The 12,044-nt window shown below is 46.1% G+C and overlaps 1 protein-coding gene across 1 annotated transcript in view; it reads right to left on the reverse strand.

Annotated features, from left to right (window-relative positions):
* LOC119434048 (solute carrier family 4 member 11-like) overlaps positions 1 to 12,044 on the reverse strand; it is a 344,870-nt gene that overhangs the window by 150,090 nt on the left and 182,736 nt on the right.

Here is a 12,044-nt window from a genome sequence, read left to right on the forward strand (position 1 = left end):
ATAAATTGAGTTACGACGCCAATGGCGTGACGACGATGCCATGAAGAGTGCCGGATGTTAAAGCTGCAATGACGGCGATGGAGCGATCACGACAGGCTTACTACCCCGAACACATACTTAACTATGCAAGCTATTAGATAACTTGAGTTACGATGCCGATGGCGTGTCGACGACGCCATGAAGAGCGTCGGATGTTAAAGCTGCAATGACGGCGATAGAGCGATCACGACAGGATCACTACACCTAACACATACTTAACTATGCAAGCTTTTAGATTACTTGAGTTACGACGCCGATGGCGTGATGACGACGCCATGAAGACTGTCGGACGTTAAAGCTGCAATGACGGCGATGGAGCGATCACGACAGGATAACTACCCCGAACACATACTTAACAACGCAAGCTATTAGATAACTTGATGTACGACGCCAATGGCGTGACGACGACGCCATGAAGGTTGTCGGATGTTAAAGCGGCAATGACACCAATGGAGCGATCATGACAGGCTCACTACCCCGAACACATACTAAACTACGCAAGCTGTTAGATAACTTGAGTTACAACGCCGATGGCGTGACGACGATGCCATGAAGAGTGTCGGATGTTAAAGCTGCAATGACGGCGATGGAGCTATCACGACAGAATCACTACCCCGAACACATCCTTAACTACGCTAGCTATTACATAACTTGAGTTACGACGCCAATTACGTGACGACGAAGCCATGAAGGGTGTCGGATGTTAAAGCTGCAATGACGGCGATGGAGGGATCACTACAGGATCACTACCCCGAACACATACTTAACTACGCGAGCTATTAGATAAATTGAGTTACGACGCCAATGGCGTGACGACGACGCCATGAAGAGTGCCGGATTTTAAAGCTGCAATTACTGTGATGGAACGATCACGACAGGCTCACTACCCCGAACACATACTAAACTACGCAACCTATTAGATAACTTGAGTTACAACGCCGATGGCGTGACGACGATGCCATGAAGGGTGTCGGATGTTAAAGCTGCAATGACGGCGATAGAGCGATCACGACAGGCTCACTACCCCGAACACATACTTAACTACGCAAGCTATTAGATAACTTGAGTTACGACGCCGATGGCGTGACGACGACGTCATGAAGAGTGTCGGATGTTAAAGCTGCAATGACGGCGATAGAACGATCACGACAGGATCACTACCCCGAACACATACTTAACTACGCAAGCTTTTAGATTACTTGAGTTACGACGCCGATGGCGTGACTACGACGCCATGAAGTGTGTCGGATGTTAAAGCTGCAATGACGGCGATGGAGCTAGCACGACAGGATCACTACCCCGAACACATACTTAACTACGCGAGCTATTACGTAACTTGAGTTACGACGCCAATGGCGTGACGACGACGCCATGAAGAGTGCCGGATATTAAAGCTGCAATGACGGCGATGGAGCGATCACGACAGGCTCACTACCCCGAACACATACTTTACTACGCGAGCTATTACATAACTTTAGTTACGACGCCAATGGCGTGACGACGACGCCAATAAGGGTGTCGGATGTTAAAGCTGCAATGACGGCGACGGAGCGATCACGACAGGCTCACTACCCCGAACACATACTTAACTACGCGAGCTATTAGATAACTTGAGTTACGTCGCCGATGGCGTGACGACGATGCCATGAAGAGTGTCGGATGTTAAAGTTGCAACGACGGCGATAGAGCGATCCCGACAGGATCACTACCGCGAACACATACTTAACTACGCAAGCTATTAGATTACTTGAGTTACACGACGCCGATGGCGTGATGACGACGCCATGAAGAGTGTCGGACGTTAAAGCTGCAATGACGGCAATGGAGCGATCAGGACACCATAACTACCCCGAACACATACTTAACAACGCAAGCTATTAGATAACTTGATGTACGACGCCAATGGCATGACGACGACGCCAATAAGGGTGTCGGATGTTAAAGCTGCAATGACAGCGATGGAGTGATCACGACTGGCTCACTACCCCGAACACATGCTTAACTACGCAAGCTATTAGATAACTGGAGTTACGACGTCGATGGTGTGATGACGACGCCATGAAGAGTGTCGGATGTTAAAGCTACAATGACGGCGATGGAGCGATCACTACAGGATCACTACCCCGAACACATACTTAACTACGCAAGCTATTTGATTACTTAAGGTATGACGCCAATGGCGTGATGACGACGCCATGAAGAGTGTCGGATGTTAAAGCTGCAATGACAGCGATGGAGCGATCACGACAGGCTCACTACCCCGAACACATACTAAACTACGCAAGCTATTAGATAAGTTGAGTTACAACGCCGATGGCGTGACGACGATGCCATGAAGAGTGTCGGATGTTAAAGCTGCAATGACGGCGATGGAGCGATCACTACAGGATCACTACCCTGAACACATACTTAACCACGCGAGCTATTAGATAACTTGAGATACGACGCCGATGGCGTGATGACGACGCCATGAAGAGTGTCGGACGTTAAAGCTGCAACGACGGCGATGGAGCGATCACGACAGGATAACTACCCCGAACACATACTTAACAACGCAAGCTATTAGATAACTTGAGTTACGACGCCGATGGCGTGACGACGACGCCATGAAGGATGTTGGATGCTAAAGCTGCAATGACGGCGATAGAGTGATCCCGACAGGAACACTACCCCGAACACGTACTTAACTACGCGAGCTATTAGATAACTTGAGTTACGGTGCCGATGGCGTGGCGACGACGCCATGAAGAGTGACGGATGTTAAAGCTGCAATGACGGCGATGGAGCGATCACGACAGGCTCACTACCCCGAACACATACTTAACCACGCGATCTATTAGACAACTTGAGATACGACGCCGATGATGTGATGACGACGCCATGAAGAGTGTCGGACGTTAAAGCTGCAACGACGGCGATGGAGCGATCACGACAGGATAACTACCCCGAACACATACTTAACAACGCAAGCTATTAGATAACTTGAGTTACGACGCCGATGGCGTGACGACGACGCCATGAAGTGTGTCGGATGTTAAAGCTGCAATGACGGCGATAGAGCGATCACGACAGGATCACTACCCCGAACACATACTTAACTAGGCAAGCTTTTAGATTACTTGAGTTACGACGCCGATGGCGTGACTACGACGCCATGAAGTGCGTCGGATGTTAAAGCTGCAATGACGGCGATGGAGCTATCACGACAGGATCACTACCCCGAACACATACTTAACTACGCGAGGTATTAGATAACTTGAGTTACGGTGCCGATGGCGTGACGACGACGCCATGAAGAGTGACGGATGTTAAAGCTGCAATGACGGCGATGGAGCGATCACGACAGGCTAACTACCCCGAACACATACTTAACCACGCGATCTATTAGACAACTTGAGATACGACGCCGATGGCGTGATGACGACGCCATGAAGAGTGTCGGACGTTAAAGCTGCAATGACGGCGATGGAGCGATCACGACAGGATAGCTACCCCGAACACATACTTAACAACGCAAGCTATTAGATAACTTAATGTACGACGCCAATGGCGTGACGACGACGCCATGAAGAGTGTCGGATGTTAAAGCTGCAATGACAGCGATGGAGCGATCACGACAGGCTCACTACCCCGAACCCATACTAAACTACGCAAGCTATTAGATAACTTGAATTACAACGCCGATGGCGTGACGACGATGCCATGAAGAGTGCCGGACGTTAAAGCTGCAATGACCGCGATGGAGCGATCACGACAGGATAACTACCCCAAACACATACTTAACTACGCGACCTATTACATAACTTGAGTTACGACGCCAATGGCGTGACGACGACGCCATGAAGGGTGTCGGATGTCAAAGCTGCAATGACGGCGGTGGAGCGATCACTACAGGATCACCACCCCGAACACATACTTACCTACGCGAGCTATTTGATAACTTGAGTTACGACGCCGATAGCGTGATGACGACGCCATGAAGAGTGTCGGATGTTAAAGCTGCAATGACGGCGATGGAGCGATCACGACAGGATCACTACCCCGAACACATACTTAACTACGCAAGCTATTAGATAACTTGAGTTACGACGCCGATGGCGTGATGATGACGCCATGAAGAGTGCCGGATTTTAAAGTTGCAATGACGGCGATGGAGCGATCACGACAGGCTCACTACCCCGAACACATACTAAACTACGCAAGCTATTAGATAACTTGAGTTACAACGCCGATGGCGTGACGACGATGCCATGAAGGGTGTCGGATGTTAAAGCTGCAATGACGGCGATGGAGCGATCACGACAGGCTCACTACCCCGAACACATACTTAACTACGCAAGCTGTTAGATAACTTGAGTTACGACGCCGATGGCGTGACGACGACGCCATGAAGTGTGTCGGATGTTAAAGCTGCAATGACGGCGATAGAGCGATCACGACAGGATCACTACCCCGAACACATACTTAACTAGGCAAGCTTTTAGATTACTTGAGTTACGACGCCGATGGCGTGACTACGACGCCATGAAGTGCGTCGGATGTTAAAGCTGCAATGACGGCGATGGAGCTATCACGACAGGATCACTACCCCGAACACATACTTAACTACGCGAGGTATTAGATAACTTGAGTTACGACGCCAATGGCGTGACGACGACGCCATAAAGAGTGCCGGATGTTAAAGCTGCAATGACGGCGATGGAGCGATCACGACAGGATCACTACCCCGAACACATACTTAACTACGCAAGCTATTAGTTAAATTGAGTTACGACGCCAATGGCGTGACGACGACGCCATGAAGAGTGCCGGATGTTAAAGCTGCAATGGCGGCGATAGAGCGATAACGACAGGATCACTACCCCGAACACATACATAACTCCGCCAGCTAAAAGATAAATTGAGTTACGACGCCAATGGCGTGACGACGACGCCATGAAGAGTGCCGGATGTTAAAGCTGGAATGACGGCGATGGAGCGATCACGACAGGCTCAATACCCCGAACACATACTTAACTACGCGAGGTATTACATAACTTGAGTTACAACGCCGATGGCGTGACGACGATGCCATGAAGAGTGTCGGATGTTAAAGCTGCAATGACGGCGATGGAGCTATCACGACAGGATAACTAACCCGAACACTTACTTAGCTACGCAAGCTTTTTGATTACTTAAGGTACGACGCCAATGGCGTGACGACGACGCCATGAAGAGTGTCGGATGTTAAAGCTGCAATGACGGCGATGGAGCGATCACGACAGGATCACTACCCCGAACACATACTTAAATACGCAACCTATTTGATTACTTAAGGTACGACGCCAATGGCGTGACGACGGTGCCATGAAGAGTGCCGGATGTTAAAGCTGCAATGACGGCGATGGGGCGATCACGACAGGCTCACTACCCCGTACACATACTTAACTACGCAAGCTATTAGATAACTTGAGTTACGACGCCGATGGCGTGACGACGACGCCTTGAAGAGTGTCGGATGTTAAAGCTGCAATGGCGGCGATAGAGTGATCCCGACAGGGTCACTACCCGAACGCATACTTAACTACGCGAGCTATTAGATAAATTGAGTTACGATGCCAATAGCGTGACGACGACGCCATGAAGGGTGTCGGATGTTAAAGCTGCAAAGACGCGATGGAGCGATCACTACAGGATCACTACCCCGAACACATACTTAACTACGCGAGCTATTTTATTACTTAAGGTACGACGCCAATGGCGTGACGACGAAGCCATGAAGAGTGACGGATGTTAAAGCTGCAATGACGGCGATGGAGCGATCACGACAGGATCACTACCCCGAACACATACTTAACTACGCAAGCTATTTGATTACTTAAGGTACGACGCCAATGGCGTGACGACGACGCCATGAAGAGTGTCGGATGTTAAAGCTGCAATGACGGCGATGGAGCGATCACGACAGGCTCACTACCCGAACACATACTTAACTACGCGAGCTATTAGATAAATTGAGTTACGACGCCAATGGCGTGACGACGACGCCATGAAGAGTGCCGGATGTTAAAGCTGCAATGGCGGCGATGGAGCGATCACGACAGGCTCACTACCCCGTACACATACTTAACTACGCAAGCTATTAGATAACTTGAGTTACGACGCCAATGGCGTCGTAACCTACACAAACGACTATTAACATACCTGGTGAGAGCCACGTGTCGGAGCGTAAGGCTTCGCGTGACCCCAAGCCCCGCGTCTACCTTCTTTAACTGACACCGAAGCAACATCGTTCCAGAGCCTGACCATTTCTCGCCGAGCTGCTGCAGCGACGGAGCCGGCATCCCATTGATAGTGAGCTGTGCAAACCAATCGTACTCACCTGTGAGACGCTTTGGTAACGGAACTGCACTTTGTGTTTTAATGCTTACTTTAACTGTGCGCAATGACCTATGAACAGTTTGAGCCTTGTGCTCATATGAGTAATCGGGCAAACGTACAGGACACTAGCCTTTTTTTTGTTTTCATCCCACCTCCTTGTGTTAGAATGGTTGTGAACAACTTTCTCGAAAAGGGGGGTATTGTCATAATATGTTGCAGGCGGGAGTGGCAAACTCAAACATATGAAGACAGTGTGCCGTGCGGTGGCGAAGAGGACGACGACTCTTGGCCAATACCCATGAGCGGGTATGTACTTTAAGGTCGTCATCATCATCATCGACACCGATTGGTGAACGTCGACAGTGGCGCCTCAAAAAAGCGTGGCTCGGGAGAGCGTGGCCCGTGGCGTGAGCGGTGCGCGAGGTTCGGCGTTCGACGGGACAGGGGCCTCCTCGCTGGGCGTCCGGCCCATAGGAGCTATCGCCGCCCGCGTCACTACGTCTGCACCCCAATCAAAGCTAGCACCAGCTGAGAGGCCACCTCGTCAAGGTCTTCCGGTGGGCAACTGGTCCAGGAGGGCTGGCGGTCCTGAGCCTGGCTGATCGAGCATTCGGGTGAGCGGCCACGGGGCTACCTCTCCAGCTGTGGACGTGACTTGGTGCGCTGCCGCAGTGTTCTCCGGAACACAAACCCCGCCATCGGGTAACCGGGCACGCGGAGGCTCCGGTACATCGACTGTGGCGCAGGGCCACCTGAGCTCCACGAGGCGATCCAACCCTGTTGTCCGACACCGGTTTCTCGACGTCTCCGACATGGCGACACCTGTTTCTACATGAACTGTAGGCAGACTGCATTTAAATAGCCTATATATATCTGCATGTCTTCTAGAGCGTATTTTGGGGAACTGTTACGTGTGTGCCGTTTCAATGTATTACGTGTCCAATACAAGTGTGATGTGTGTTTGTGCTTCTGCGTGCTGCTTCTATCTCTTTCTGGAGTGATCCTGCACCCAATAACATCACACATACCTATCTAAAATAAATGCACCACCACAACAACATAACAAGAGTAACATGCGTCTCTATAATTCACATTACGATGGACTCAATAGGTCAACTGTCTATCGCTTTTACTCATAACAAAGGCACCAGCTACGGTGTCAGAAGAAATTATCGGGAGAGAAGAATAGAATACTCTATGAATGATGATCTTAAACAAGAACTTGTGACGGTAATTGTTTTTTACAATCTTGCGCAAAACATCATTGTTATTCCATACTTATATAAAATAAATGCACCACCAAACAACATAACAAGCGTAACATGCTTCACTGTTATTCACATTACGATGGACTCAACGGGTCAACTGTCCATCGCTTTTACTCATAATAAAGGCACCAGCTACGCGGTTAGAAGAAATTTTCGGGAGAGAAGAGTAGCATACGCTATGAAGGCTGATCGGTAAACAACAGCTTCTGCCGGTATTTGTTTATACAATTTGGCGCAAATCCTAATGGTTCTTTTATACTTGTGTAAAATCACAGCACCACCACGACAACATAAGGAGCCTAACATGGTTCCCTGTTATTCACATTACGATGGACTCAACAGGTCAACTGTCTATCGCTTTTACTCATAACAAAGGCACCAGCTACGGTGTCAGAAGAAATTATCGGGAGAGAAGAATAGAATACTCTATGAATGATGATCTTAAACAAGAACTTGTGACGGTAATTGTTTTATACAATCTTGCTCAAAACATCATTGTTATTCCATACTTATCTAAAATAAATGCACCACCAAACAACAAAACAAGCGTAACATGCTTCACTGTTATTCACATTACGATGGACTCAATAGGTCAACAGTCTATCGCTTTTACTCATAACAAAGGCACCAGCTACGGTGCTAGAAGGAATTATCGGGAGAGAAGTATAGCATACTCTGTGAAGGATGATCCTAAACAAGAACTTTTGACGGTAATTTTTTTACAATCTTGCGCAAATCGTTAGGGTTGTTTCATACTTATGTAAAATAACTGCACCACCACGACAAAATAACAAGCGTAACAGGGTTCCCTATTATTCACATTACGATGGACTCAACGGGTCAACTGTCTATCGCTATTACACCTAACAAAGGCACCAGCTACGGGGTTAGATGGAATTATCGGGAGAGAAGCATATCATACTCTTTGAAGGATGATCTTAAACAAGAAATTGTGACGGTAACTTTTTTACAATCTTGCGCACAACGTTATTGTTCATTCATACTTATGTAAAATAAATGCACCAGCACAACAACATTACAACGCAACATGCTTCCCTGTTATTCACATTAAGATGGACTGAAAGGGTCAACTGTCTATCGCTTTTACTCATAACAAAGGCACCAGCTACGGGGTTAGAAGGAATTATCGGGAGAGAAGCATATCATACTCTTTGAAGGATGATCCTAAACAAGAACTTGTGACGGTAATCTTTTTACAATCTTGCGCACAACGTTATTGTTCATTCATACTTATGTAAAATAAATGCACCAGCACAACAACATTACAAGCGTAACATGCTTCCCTGTTATTCACATTACCGTGGACTCAACGGGTCAACTGTCTATCGCTTTTACTCATAACAAAGGCACCAGCTACGGGGTTAGAAGGAATTATCGGGAGAGAAGCATATCATACTCTGCGAAGGATGATCCTAAACAAGAACTTTTGACAGTAAATTTTTTTTACAATCTTACGCACAACGTTATTGTTCATTCATACTTATGTAAAAAAAACGCACCACCACAACAAAATCACAAGCGTAACAGGGCTCCCTGTTATTCACATTACGATGGACTCAACGGGTCAACTGTCTATCGCTTTTACTCCTAACAAAGGCACCAGCTACGGTGTTAGATAGAATTATCGGGAGAGAAGCATATCATACACTTTGAAGGATGATCTTAAACAAGAACTTGTGACGGTAACTTTTTTACAATCTTGCGCAAAACGTTATTGTTCATTCATACTTATGTAAAATAAACGCACCACCACAACAACATTACAAGCGTAACATGCTTCCCTGTCATTCACAATACGGTGGACTCATGGGGGTCAACTGTCTATCGCTTTTACTCATATAAAAGGCACCAGCTACGGCGTCAGAAGACATTATCGGGAGAGAAGAATAGAATACTCTATGAATGATGATCTTAAACAACATCTTCTGCCGCTAATTGTTTTATACAATATTGCGCAAAGCCTCACTGTTCTTTCATACCTATCTAAAATAAAGGCACCACCACAACAACATTACAAGCGTAACCTGCTTCCCTGTCATTCACATTACGATGGACTCAACGGGTCAACTGTCTTTCGCTTTTACTCATAACAAAGGCACCAGCTACGGCGTTAGATGGAATTATCGGGAGAGAAGTATAGCATACTCTATGAAGGATGATCCGTAACAAGAACTTTTGAGGGTAATTTTTTTTACAATCTTGCGCACAACGTTATTGTTCATTCATACTTATGTAAAATAAATGCACCACCACAAAAACATTACAAGCGTGACCTGCTTCCCTGTCATTCACATTACGTTGGACTCAAGGGGTCAACTGTCTATCGCTTTTACTCATGACAAAGGCACCAGCTACGGTGTTAGAAGGAATTATCGGGAGAGAAGTATAGCATACTCTGTGAAGGATGATCCTAAACAAGAACTTTTGACGGAAATTTTTTTTACAATCTTGCGCAAATTCTTATGGTTCTTTCATACTTATGTAAAATAACTGCACCACCACAACAACATTACAAGCGTAACCTGCTTCCCTGTCATTCACATAAACATGGACTCAACGGGTCAACTGTCTTTCGCTTTTACTCATAACAAAGGCACCAGCTACGGGGTTAGATGGAATTATCGGGAGAGAAGTATAGCATACTCTATGAAGGATGATCCGTAACAAGAACTTTTGAGGGTAATTTTTTTTACAATCTTGCGCACAACGTTATTGTTCATTCATACTTACGTAAAATAAATGCACCACCACAACAACATTACAAGCGTGACCTGCTTCCCTGTCATTCACATTACGTTGGACTCAAGGGGTCAACTGTCTATCGCTTTTACTCATGACAAAGGCACCAGCTACGGTGTTAGAAGGACTTATCGGGAGAGAAGTATAGCATACTCTGTGAAGGATGATCCTAAACAAGAACTTTTGACGGTAATTTTTTTTTTTACAATCTTGCGCAAATTCTTATGGTTCTTTCATACTTATGTAAAATAACTGCACCACCACGACAACATAACAAGCGTAACAGGGTTCCCTGTTATTCACATTGAGATGGACTCAATGGGTCAACTGTCTATCGCTTTTACTCATAACAAAGGCACCAGCTACGGGGTTAGAAGGAATTATCGGGAGAGAAGAATAGCATACTCTTTGAAGGATGATCTTAAACAAGAACGTTTGACGGTAATTTTTTTAACAATCTTTCGCACAACGTTATTGTTCATTCATACTTATGTAAAATATGTGCACCACCACGACCAAATAACAAGCGTAACAGCGTTCCCTGTTATTCACATTACGATGGACTCAACGGGTCAACTGTCTTTCGCTTTTACTCCTAACAAAGGCACCAGCTACGGGGTTAGATGGAATTATCGGGAGAGAAGCATATCATACTCTTTGAAGGATGATCTTAAACAAGAACTTGTGACAGTAATTTTTTTTACAATCTTGCGCACAACGTTATTGTTTATTCATACTTATGTAAAATAAATGCACCACCACAACAAAATAACAAGCGTAACAGGGTTCCCTGTTATTCACATTACGATGGACTCAACGGGTCAACTGTCTATCGCTATTACACCCAACAAAGGCACCAGCTACGGGGTTAGATGGAATTATCGGGAGAGAAGCATATCATACTCTTTGAAGGATGATCTTCAACAAGAACTTGTGACGGTAACTTTTTTACAATCTTGCGCAGAACGTTATTGTTCATTCATACTTATGTAAAATAAATGCACCACCACAACAACATTACAAGCGTAACCTGCTTCCCGGTCATTCACATTACGTTGGACTCAAGCGGTCAACTGTCTATCGCTTTCACTCATAACAAGGCACCAGCTACGGTGTTAGAAGGAATTATCGGGAGAGAAGTATAGCATATTCTGTGAAGGATGATCCTAAACAAGAACTTGTGACAGTAATTTTTTTTACATTCTTGCGCAAATTCTTATGGTTCTTTCATACTTATGAAAAATAACTGCACCACCACGACAAAATAACAAGCGTAACAGGGTTCCCTGGTATTCACGTTACGATGGACTCAACGGGTCAACTGTCTATCGCTTTTACTCCTAACAAAGGCACCAGATACGGGGTTTGATGGAATTATCGGCAGAGAAGCATATCATACTCTTTGAAGGATGAGCTTAAACAAGAACTTGTGACGGTAACTTTTTTACAATCTTGCGCACAACGTTTCTCGCACAACATGCTTCCCTGTTATTCACAATAAGGTGGACTCAACGGGTCAGCTGTCTATCGCTTTTACTCATAACAAAGGCTCCAGCTACGGGGTTAGAAGGAATTATCGGGAGAGAAGAATAGCATACTCTGTGAAGGATGACCCTT

Source organism: Dermacentor silvarum, chromosome 11 (genome assembly GCF_013339745.2).
Source record: "Dermacentor silvarum isolate Dsil-2018 chromosome 11, BIME_Dsil_1.4, whole genome shotgun sequence".
NCBI classification, from domain to species: Eukaryota; Metazoa; Arthropoda; class Arachnida; order Ixodida; family Ixodidae; genus Dermacentor; species Dermacentor silvarum.